At 40.9% G+C, this 12,390-nt stretch overlaps 1 protein-coding gene across 1 annotated transcript in view; it reads left to right on the top strand.

Moving 5' to 3' along the window:
- The window catches only part of LOC110836031 (chymotrypsinogen 2), a 51,050-nt gene that overhangs the window by 15,170 nt on the left and 23,490 nt on the right, over window positions 1-12,390 (top strand). The gene's annotated exons all lie outside the window — the stretch shown is intronic.

The following is a 12,390-nucleotide window of genomic DNA, read 5'->3' as shown; positions in this document are numbered from 1 at the left end:
TTCAGAATTCCTGCTTCGGAAATCAGATTTCCCGACTTTGAATCTTCGTAGTTTCCCCTCTGTCTTACCAAAAGAAAAATGCTCCGAAAGCATCTTGAAATAATCCTTAAACATTCATTCCACATCCCTTAAAATTCATCATTCTGAAGCTGATGACACACTAATAATCTATTCAGTTGTGACAGAGTCGTTAAATACGTTTACTTAAATATTGCCGTCATAAATAAACTAAGAAATGTGATTAATTCTTCCTCTATCGCTCAAAGAGAAGAAGAAAGATTTAATATTATTTAAAACAAAGTGTGCCTAAAACAATTAATTAAACAATGAAAATGAGAAATGTGCCTAATGATTTCCATCGTAGAATTTGAGGTTTTCATAGCGGTGAGTCTGAAGATGGCTGTCTTCTGGGTTGTTGCGCAGTGTAGTATAGCAGAAGACAGCCATCTTCAAGTACGAAGTTGGGTACAAAGTGACTGTTGAACACGACTGTAACTCTACCAGAAACGTTATAGCTGAGCCTTTAAACTTTTCCCACTGTAAGCCAGTTTCGTTCTATAAACAACTATCAGCTTCTGCTCTGAACATGGTCGCTGTTTATCGATGTCATTCATAATAGGCAATATCCCTTCCTTCAGCTTCAAAAATTCGAAATGAGATACCTTTCTCAGTAATGGAAATTGGTCTATACAAACTAAACATTACTTTATTTGTTAATGTTTTACAAAAGTACCAATGCAAATAAAATAAACCTAAGGCACGGTGAAGAATTCAACGTGAATAGGTACGTAGATAATTACATAATTAGAGGCGTCGTAATGTGTGTTATTTACTCCTCTTTGGTTAATTGGAAGAAAGCGGGGTTGGATGGGCCTCCTTAGACAGAAGAACAGATAGGAGGATACTATTAAAACGGCTCTGGGATAAATAGGGTTCAGAGCCGTGGTTACAGCGATATGATTTTGTGAACACGGTATTGTACGTTTTAGTTACATGAAACAGCAATTTCATGAACTGTTCAGCATCAACTTTTCATGGAAGAACCAGTGCCATGAATTTCGTGAATTTGGTTAACCCTGCCTGAATGATGCATCAGGTTTTGTTCAAGCGACAGATGTCGGTCGCGGCCACAAGCAATGCCATATGCAAGAATCTCTAGAGAGTTATTTTACTCCTTTTCTGTCATGTTTCATAATAGGGATGCAATAACCGTTCTTAGCCAGAGCAGTAAGCTGACATTACTATAGGCGCAGTGGCAACCTTTTGTTGGCTGAGCCAATGGCGGTCTGAAGAACTCAAACTAACTTCCTGTTAGGTAAGCTTCACACCAAAGGAGTGCAGTGAGCGACGTTGTCGCCTATAACTTTACAGAAAAACAATCAAATAGCAGTTTCTGAATTTGTCGGTGTCTGAATTGATTATTGCGTACCGCAATCAGTATTTTACAAGAACGTAATATTTGTAAGATTTGAGGTTTTCACAGCGGTGAGTATGAAGATTTCTGGGTTGTTGCGCTGTGTAGTCTGGTAGATGTTAACCAACGTTTCAGAGGTCATACTGCCTCCGTCATCAGGGCGATGAATGACCTCTAAAACGTTGGTTAACATCGACCAGGCTACACAGCGCAACAACCCAGAAGACGGAAATCTTCAACGTAATATTTCGTTTTTCTTCAGAACCGTTATTACCAGGGTTATGGAGTCGGTACTGAAACTCCGACTCCGAACCCAACTCCTTCATAAAAGCTCAATATGTATTAATAAGGGTAAACCTGCTGAAATGACAAATGGCACCATAAGAGATTTCATCACCACCAAGTGAATCATCAGCCTACTTTTTAGACTTATAACTTAAATTTAAATATACGTCTAATGGTTATTACAGAAATCGATTGATTTGTAGACAGTTTGTATTCTTAAGGTACTGGAGCCAAAGTTACAAAGCATTATTCCCACACCATGTGGCTCAAAGCGTCGTTGAATCTCCCTGAGCATTAGGCCGCCGTCGGCTCACAGGGTTTAGAAATTGTTCTTAAGATTTTATATCGAGGTCGGTGTCGGAGTTGGTACATTTTTACTGACTCTCTCCGCCTAAAATTGCTTCCGATTTCGACTCCACAGACCTGGTTATTACTGTCTGCTATGATTCACTGCATATTACATGGTTTATTGAATGATGCAATTAACCATGACATGCAGACCTCTTCCGTAGCGACAGGCGATAACATATCGCTTACCGATGTAGCAGGAAAGTTGCTTTCGAGATTTATCGCCTGTCATTGAGCGGTAATAACTAAAAGTGATATCGCCATCTTTCAGGTGTGAACTGTTCACGTTGTAATGCACACTCTTTCTGTAAGTGACGGTTGTCTGTTACTTGTAAGTGCTTCGGTATGAATTCTAAATTAGGTCACAAATCAGCTGAAAAGTATACGAATTATATCCTGTTGAATATACGCTTGCTATGTTATAAATAGTACAAATTATGGAAGGCAAGATGTGATACTACATTTATGTGCGTTCCTTGCACGAATCGCATTAAAGTGGACATCTCTCCGTCTGGTAGGGTATTTTATCCGCATAAATACGCGGGTTTCGATTAAGCTTGTTACAGGGCCGGGGCTGGGGGAACACCTATGGTAAACGTTATCCTGCTAATTCTGGTCGATATCGGTTCATGAAATACTTCTGATTTTCGTGAAGCTCAAACATAACTGCATAATAGAAATTATTTCTGTGTTATACGGGCACAGGTCTGTGTGTTTGAGAATTTAATTAGCTTAAAATATTGTGAAACAGCTCTTCTTATAAAAAGGTAGATAGGCTTACGTATTTTTATAAACTGCTTTTTCATTAAGTAAAGTCTGCAACGCGTTTTCTTTCGTGTCTGTTCTGTTTCTTGTTTGGTATAATAAAAAATAAGGATCCCGAAGGAAGTGGCCATGGGCTCTTCTAAATTAATGCCCCTACGCAATAAAAGGAACTTGAAGACTTGCTAAAGTTTCCAATTCAAGAAAGTCTTTGGGTTAAGATTCAAACCCGCGACCCGTCGACTTAGCACGAGTTGTACTCATCTGTATTCACGGGCTTTTGACCAGCTTGTCATGCGCAGAATCCACTGCTTGTTGTAATGAGCATTACTAAACAATTTCCTTCTCCATCCAGCAAGGAATTTCTTGACCCCACTAAAGGTCATGTCGCTGTCCAGTAACAGAACCAGGTCACGGATTAAACATTTTATGGATGGTCTGTACTTCCTGAAGCATCCCAGAGATGTACTTATGTTGGCAGAAAGGTTTCTCATACTGTTCGCGGTATTGTTAGAATGCTTTCTTACTGGTAGTTTTTGAGGTCTGCACCTCTGTAGAGCTGGTGTTTAGTTGTGAAAATTACCTCAGCTGGAAAAAGTTTGGTCTTCGTTTCCTGGTGGCAAGTAAATAATTTGTGTTCAACGTCACTGTGTTTTATCAGATTTGAGGCGGTGCAGATGTCAATTACAGTCTTCTGGATGTTGAGCAGGGTTCAGGCCTGAAGATAAGGGCAGTATGTTCCTCCTAAAAGTTGATATGCATCTTCAAGTCCGCACGATATCAAACCCCAGAAGACCAGCATCTACATTTCTACGCTTCACCATCGTTCGTTTTGTGCAGAGTTTAAATGTTTTGAATTTGGTTGCTCCGTCGATCAGAAATTGGGAGACAGAGCCTCAGATCCTTCTAAGACGGACATCTCTATCACTTTCAACTTATTTTATATGCCTTGTTATTGTTCATGCTAATCTAATCCTTCATATGTTGTAAAGCAGCCTACAAATTATAAAACTGACATTTTCTCACTTCCTGTCGCTTCCTCTCTCTTGAGTCAAAATATTCTTTTAGTCATCATATACGCAAACACACTCAATCTGTATTCTTAATGCAAGAGTTGAAATTTTCATCCATAAACAAAATGCTAATTTAGGATTTGAGACTTTCGCGGCGAGTACAATCAATAAAATCTTATCGGGCAATCAGCCGTTACCGTAGTTACCGTAGTAAACCGACGTTTCCGGAACGAACTCTGTCCCCATCTTCAGGGTTCTGATGTGACTGGATTCTCGGAAGTCACATCAGAGCCCTGACGATGGGGACAGAATTTGTTCCCGAAACGTCGGTTTACTACGGTAACCAGCTGACGCGGCTGATTGCCCGAGAAGATTTTATTGAAAAGGCTAATTTTTATTTTATTTTATTGACTTTGTTTATTTTATTTTACTATAAATCAGAGAAAATAGGGGGACCACTGAGATAGACTGGGCGGGCCCTAAAGTTTGTGTGAACGTGTTAACGAACAGAACAATTCAGACATTGCTGGCTCTGTTGTATTCTACCGCAGGCTAAGACGCGATCGGAACATGTGACTAACGTGACCTGCTGTGATTATCCACCGCGGTGAAGAATAACGGAAGTGACCACAACATAAAAACACGCATTCATTTTCTCACTTAGGAGCGATCGACATCTGTTTATCTTATTCTGGAATAGTGGGGAAAGCGAAACAGATGAAGCTCGAGTGATTATGTTTCACGTCCCGACGATCACATCCCTAACAACACGTAGAGAAAAACTTACCATGTTGTGTACATTCATTTGAAAACTTCCGTTTTATGCTGAGGCAGACCAACTAAAAAGTGATAGTTAAGTAGTTTATTGATGTTCTTTCTACGTTATTCACTACGCTATTTGGGAACAACAATAACAACTCGAAATGATATTCATGAGGAAATTACGAGACTAAATTCCGAAAATGCTTGCTACTTCTCAGTTCTAAATATACCTTCCCATCTGATTTCTAAGAACCTGGGGATTAAAACATATAAAAAATAATTTTGCCTGTTGTTTTGTATGGGTACGAAACATGGTCTCTCACTCTGAGGGAGGAACACAGATTGCAGGTGTGTGAGGAGGATATTTGGTCTTAGGAGAGAAGATGATAGGGTATGGAGAAAGCTGAATAATGATGATCTTAGAAATTTGTACTCCTCCAATATTATTTGGGTGATTACGTCAAGAAGAATGAGATGGACAGGGCATGTGGCGCGCATGGATGGGGCAAGAGGTGTTCACCGGCTATTGGTCGACAAGCCTGAGGGGGAGAGAGACCGCTGGGGAGACCTAGACGTAGATGGGAGGATAATCTCAGGCGGGATCTGTGGGAGATAGGAGTTGAAGGAGACTGGATTTTGTTGGCCCAGGACAGGGTCCGGTGGAGGGCTTTGGTTAATTCGGTGATGAACCTTCGTGTTCCATAAGCCATCTAGTTAGTTAGTTTACACACTACGCTAGTACAGATTTCGCAGTTAATTAATTATAATTATTTCTTATGCAACTAGTTAATTGAGTACTTAATTACTGGATTATTTAGGCAGCCAGAAAATTATACAATCAACGTTTCAAACCTCCACTTCGTTTGTCAGTAGGCCTGTCACTCTATGAATTCTATAAGTTTGTTAGCAATTTAATCGATTAGCTCAGAGAATATAGACCTACTGTATTTCATAAACGCTTATCAGTCGCATCGCGCTCTGAGGCGTGGGTCTTGTTTGTTTGGACATTGGGTTCGAATCTCACTCAAGGCATGCTATTAAATTTCTGTGTGTGTATACATATATACGTACACCTAGGCGGCATAATTATGTTATAATGTATTTGGACCATCTGTTTATACAGTTCAGTGAAACAGTGGGGCCATGGCATTTGGTAGCGGAGATTCGACAGACTTCCATTGTAGAATGTAGATTAAATGGGAGACTTGCCTTATCAGTATGGTAAAGAGTGCTGAAAAATTAAATATCATAAGCATTTTTTGGAAAGATAGTGCGTTTAGGTGGGTTAACTTAGCTCTGTTTCAATGTAGCCGTTCATTTATATTAAACTTCCTACTTTAGCGCAATTGGAGTGCGACCGAATGGCCAGTCAGTGCCTCTGTGTTTCCTTCCCCCACTCCCACCCCAAGTACAACCAGTAACACTGCCTTCAACGTGTAAAAATGAGGCAAGTCGATATTCCTGAGTATGGTAAGCGTCAGAAGGAAACCGGACCGGTGTTTTTTACTCGTAAATCATTTCTCCATCTTCGCACGCCCCGCGTCTTAGTCATTTAAATTATCAGCATTATCAACTGTTGGTTAGAAAGCCGCTGAAAGCTAGGAAGTCGACGCTCAGGCTGAACGACTACCTGTTTGTCAAGACTCAGAAAGACGCCACGGCGTTTTCGACATATTCCGAGATATTGCACAATTTATTTACGTAATATTAATTATAGTTTCGAGAATGATAGTAGCAGTTACTAACTAACTAACTAGATGTTTTATGGAACCCGAATTCACCAAAGCCCTCCACCGGACCCTGTCCTGAGCCAATAAAATCCATTCTCCTTCAACTCATACCTCCCACAGATCCCGCCTGAAATTATCCTCCCATCTACGTCTAGGTCTCCCTAGCGGTCTCCTCCCCTCATAGTAGCAGTAACACGAACATAAAAAATATTTGAATTAATTATCGAAAACCCTTCCGACACGAAAACCACTATGAAAATGGTCATTTAGAAGACCGTGATGAAGATGGCAGATGTTATCATTGTAATAATCTCTTCATGTTGCGTTGGTTGTCTCTTCTGTAGGGTCTGCATGCCTTCAGTTGTCTTTCTTGCTGTTGTTAGCAGTTTAATAAATCAGCGTTGTTTTTGTTATGGCACGCGAAGTTCATTCCCTCGTGTGTTTGTATCGTGTGCTCCGAACATTGCAGGCTTGAAGATGCCTCAAGTTCCCTGCCCTCGTGCTCTGGTCATATTCACGCAAATGACACCGTTATTTCGGTCACGCTTCAAGAAAACAAGTGACAGCCGCCACGCGCCGATGCCAGGACTTTACTGTTAATTCCACATCGGTCAGGCGACCAAACAAAACACTAATTAAATCCAACTGTAAGGTGCGCACTTTACTTCATTGGCCGTACTTCGACGGCTGCCGATCTCAAGATCTTCAGTGTCTTTTGTTTCTGGTTACAAAAAGTACGTAATATATTTTATTAAAAAACATGGCCTAGCGTACCCTTTCCTTATGTATGAAGAAGGTAGAGAGCCAAATTGTAAACTACCCTTGAGCCGTGACGTTTTGGAGGTGCTTGCTACCTTCGTCATCAAGGGAGATTGCCCCAATGGTGAATTCGATGAACCGTGTGGTTGCGGTTTTTTTTAAAAAGGAGTCACAGATTTTTTATCGCACGAGAATAGGGGATAACACCCCTGTAGAAGGAGTTTGTCGGTCAGAGTTCAACTCTAGGGTCAACGGTTTAACGGCATGTTACTCTGAGGCACAGCCAACTGGATGGCTCGTAAACCGTAACGCATTTCCGATAGAGGTTAAGAGAATTTAAATTCAAGTTTTTTCATCCCTGCTCTGTAAGCCTTTCAGCGAAACAGTAATAGCGATAGATGCCTCATCAGAATATCAGTCGCCGTGGCCTCCAGGTCAGTGTGGCAATTCGCTGACCCGTAGCATAGAATGGTGCGTGCCGTAAAGAGAACTCAACCCGAGCTTCACTGCGATTACCTTTTGTCGCTATTCGACGCACTGCAATTGCTGCTGGTGACTTGTGCCAAACTTTCCAAGCCTCAACTGAGTGCTTGATTGATTTGTAGGGTTTGAAGTTCTCACAGCGGCGAGTACGAAGATGGCTACCTTCTGGGTTGAAGCGCTTTGTAGTCTGGTAAAAGTTTACGAACGTTTTAGAGATCCCTGATGCCTCCATCATCAGGACAATAGGTGGCTGCTTGGCGCTACGACACAGAAGGCAGCCATCTTCTGCTTGAATGATTTGATTGTATAAAGATGGAATTAGATTTGATCGGTAACAAACCAAAATTAAAATCGCTCGACAACTTTAGTGATTTTCAAATAGGCCAGCAACATTTTATTAGAATCTGTTTAGCAGTTTAAGAGCTGGCATATGAATTTGTACAGATGGGCAGACTCGACTTCAGTGCGAATAAAAGTAGGATGGATAATAATTCTGGCAAATGAAAGTTTTGAAATTTTAATGGAGGGCGCAGGGAATCTTCAGTTTCATAATCGACTGAGGATAGAACCAGTTTCTGAGAGGTGTATGGGAACAACCATCGCCTCTGGTAGAAGGGGCGTAACGTGAGGAAAATCCTGTTTAGTTACAGGAGTGGTTATGTTGTAAACATCTTGTGTTAGGAAGGATTTTATGCACTGTGTCTTTATTCTCCTTATTCGCTTTCTCCAAACAGAAGTGCTAGGCCTGCATTCAGAAGATGAATATATCATCAAGTGGCTTATCTTTTGTTATTTGTCACAAGTGCCCCCTGACAAAGTGCTGCTTCTAATGTACGGGTTCAAATTGAAATGTTGTGTCAACACAAGGCTGCACCTTGTCCTGGCGACTAAATTAACGTGCGAACAGAAGAAGATAAATAACTCTTGAACAGTAATATTTTGAAGATGGCTGTCTTCTGGGTTGTAGCTCCGTGTAGTCTGTTAGAAGTTTACCAGCGTTTCAGAGGACCTTGCTGCCTCCATTTTCAGGGCGGTGAGTCAGTTAGGACCTCTGAAACGTTGCAAAACTTCTTCCAGACATCACGGCACTACAACTCTGAAGACAGCCATCTTCGTACTCACCGCCCTTGTGATGATCCATTTGAGTCCAGTCCGCACTTTCACACTCTATTTATCTAACGTTCATTTTAATGTAACGGAGGCATCTGCCCCTGCGATTCCCTTATGCTTGTTTTCTATTTTAAAATGTATTTCTCATTTCCCTCATGTGTGTTACACATTTGTCCTTCCGATTTAAATTTGCTTAATTTAATCGTTTAACAATGTTAGGGGGAAACACAAATTGTGAGAAGTCTTTCATTGAGCGATATTCTCCAATCCTTTTTGATTAACATCTCTTACGACTATATCATTTTGTACTCAACCTCAGTCTCCTCTTCCCTAGGAAAGTGACAGCTCAAGTTTCACATCCATACATCAGTTGAAAGATTGCAAGATACCGAAACTAGTCACAGTACGCCTTGAACGGAAATTGATTAAAAAATCAAATTGAAGCAAGAAGTTCTGTGAGGAACATAATAGTTTGCTTCCTTTCTAATTATTTCTTCTGGAAACAGAGGTTAGTAGTGTAATCCGCCGATAAAACATTTAATCGAAATCTGTTCAGTAGGCCTTGTTTCGGAGATGAAGCCTTCTAACAGACGAATACTACCTTCCTTGTGTGCACGCCATGAAAAAGGGCAAATGAAAAAACGTACGCTGTGTCATGATAAGCGGGTGTGCAAAGTGTGTAATTTTGAAGATGGTGAAAATAGAGTTATTCGTGGAAATTGAAGCACAAAAGTAAGCTTTATGCGCCTGTAAAATGTGTTAAGTCGTGTTTCAAACTTCGGGGAAAGAATCTCTTAAATTCTACATCGGTAGACATTCGGCAGGTTTTGGGGTGTGCCTCGTGCTTTGTGTCATCCATATTTAGAATTCTCTGTTTTATAACTTACGACACATCCACACAAACCCACGGATTTTAGGATTTAAATGCGTTGTAGTTGTGACAGATTAATTTATTAATAAAAGAATTTAAGCCCATAAGAGTTAAGCTTTGTTTACAGTAGTGTGACAGTCGTGTGTGACTGAATTGTCGTGACCCAATCGCTATGAATCAGCTTATTTGTGTCTGCCTCTCTCTTTAAAATTCAGGTCGTAAGTACAAGAATTTACATACTACGTGGGTTTACATTATTTGTCGTTCTTTCAGTCATGTTCTACTACAAGTACCGAATATCTAGGTTCTATATGCATTTTAAATTCCTTGGTGGCCCTCAAGGCTCGTGTTCGGCCGCCTCGTGTGCTTTCGTAAATGTGGACGGTTTCACGAGCCTCCAGCCAAACACGAAGCCCTGGGCTCGTGGGGTTCGCTAGAGTGTCGGTGGAGTTGTTGTCTGCACACCCCGGCGAAAGTGACCCGGAGTCTCTGCGGTGCTAGCCTAGTCCAAGTACGAGTAGTCTGGATGGACCCTTAGTGTTCCGACGGATTAACGTGTGGATCCTTTGTGCCTCGAGCCATACGTAATAAGTCGGCCATTGTGGGAACGACAGCTGAGGTTCGATTGCTGTTAATGGCGTTGGGATTTTTCTGTTCTTCAGATCGAGGGTATCTCTGTGTATTACTTTTTTTTAACCCCGAGCTTATATTCTTGTAAACCAAGACCAGAATCGCCCAATTTTGATCGCTAAAATTTTATTCGTTGTCAGATATTCAGTAAATAAATAATATTAAATTTACGGTTATAACGAATTTGAAAGTCATTAGTTCTGCCAACTGCTGAACAGTGAATGTGTCTGCAATCTGCAACTTATTTGTGTTGCAATAATTAATCAATTATAGGCGTATATGCAGTATTATTTCAGGACAGTGCATCCAAATAGTTCTTTGCAACTTTGTTATGTTATCCACTGGTTGCTTGGTCCCACAACGGTGAAGAATAAGGAAAAAGAAGTAGAAGGAAAGTGGACGTGTGTAGAAAGGAGGTGAAGGAACAATAAACGAGGGGGAAAAAAGGAGGGTCCAGTAGAATATGAGAAATGAGGGAGGAATTAGAGAAGGAGTCAACGAAGCAAATATATTTTGTATGTTGTCCATACTCGTGTTATTCAGAAATCCATCGATACAAAAAAGATCTTCGTTCATCCCGCTGATGTTGGTCTGAAGGTTTTGTCCTGTGGACACCGGAATTTCATATGCAATATTTATATTCAACAAATGTCGACGAGGGTGAATTTCACAAGACAATTTTGGGTATAAGTTTATTTCAAATTTAGACCTAAATTCTTTGAGATAAAACATTAGGTTTGATTGATGGAAGGGCAGAAGGAGTCTGCTTCCCCCATAGTCAGAAGGAAGGACAATGACACGATATCACTCTTCTTAAAAGTGAGAACTAATCTTTGACACACCCGGTCGAACCGGCCATAAGTAACAACAGGCACTTAACATGCTAATGCGGTGTCTGTGTAAAAATCCTGACGTTTTGTTTGCTGAAGTGAAAATCGCGGTCCAATAAAATGCGTCTCCTATAGCATGTTAAAATTGTCGTGACTGGGAACAAACAATGGTGTGCAATACATAAATTGCACCAAGTCCACTTGTATAAAGTGACACTTGGATTTATTCTGACCACTGAGCAGTAACCACCAGTCCATCCAGTTCTGACACCCGCCTACATCAGGCGATAACGACAAGAATGCGTGAATCTCTACCTCCTCTACCAAATTTCGTTTACTTTTACTTAGGGAAGACTTGCCTCTTACTTCAAAATCCTGAAGACCCCTTTAATGTAATGAGCATTCGAAATAATCCCTGGGTCAGGACACAATTTTTCGCCATGTCCTTACATCCCGGGATTTGAATTTCGTTCTGTGCGAACATCCACGTTTCTACGTACGCAGCAATTTTTAGACTTCGATCTTGCCACAGAAATGCGTCACAAGCCGGGAGAGACGAAGAACAGGAAGAAAATTAATGATGATGCTCAAATATATTCTTATGGGTTGTGGTGCCGTGTACAATCGTACTCTCTCCATACGTAGGGCTGAAGAGGGAGACAGCTCTGAAGATGGAAACATTTTCTCCGAAACGTTTGTACCTTCCTACGAGTCTGCAGGGCGTTATGACCTAAAAGAACAATATCGTCATATTCACTGCCGTGAGAACCTCAAATTTCACATTATTTAAAATTACGGACTAGAATGAAGGAAAAGTATAGTAGAGAAGAAGAAAGCAGAAAGAACAATAAATTTGAGAGGAGAAGAAGACTAAGCAGAAGTAAATGAAAAAGTAGACGATGAAATAGAAGGAGAAGCCGAGGTAGGAGGAGAAGTAACTGGAACAAAAGAAAAGAAGATTTCTTGATAATCCAGATCACTTACTTCTTTAAGTTCTATTTTAGCAAAAAATGAAGACGATTTTTTTGTCTCAGCAGAGCCATTAAATTGTTCGGGAAATCCCTACTCACTGAACATGGTTAATTGGATCTCACGGGCCTAATTGTGCTGACGTAATCCAGTTCGATGGTTAAATATGACTGGGAAGTTGGACCGTGTTATCTTGTAGAAGTTTGCCGACGATTAATAGGTGCTTACTGCCTCTATCATCAGGGCGACCTAATGACACTTACATTTAAAAAAAGGTCCCTGTAGTGAATCACATCATGTACGGGGCGTCCAGGTAGAAGTCCACGAATGCCAGGCACTATATGTGGGTTAATTGACAGCTTCACGCTCCGTCCGCTTTGTTCCCAAGGAAAATGCCTTTGGTAGCCATTGGATGGGAGACTGG

This window comes from Zootermopsis nevadensis, unplaced genomic scaffold (assembly GCF_977971745.1).
Source record: "Zootermopsis nevadensis isolate Lab colony 2312 unplaced genomic scaffold, Znev_1.0 Znev_ptg000028l, whole genome shotgun sequence".
Classification (NCBI taxonomy): Eukaryota; Metazoa; Arthropoda; class Insecta; order Blattodea; family Termopsidae; genus Zootermopsis; species Zootermopsis nevadensis.
This window is presented reverse-complemented; position numbering and strand designations above follow the sequence as displayed.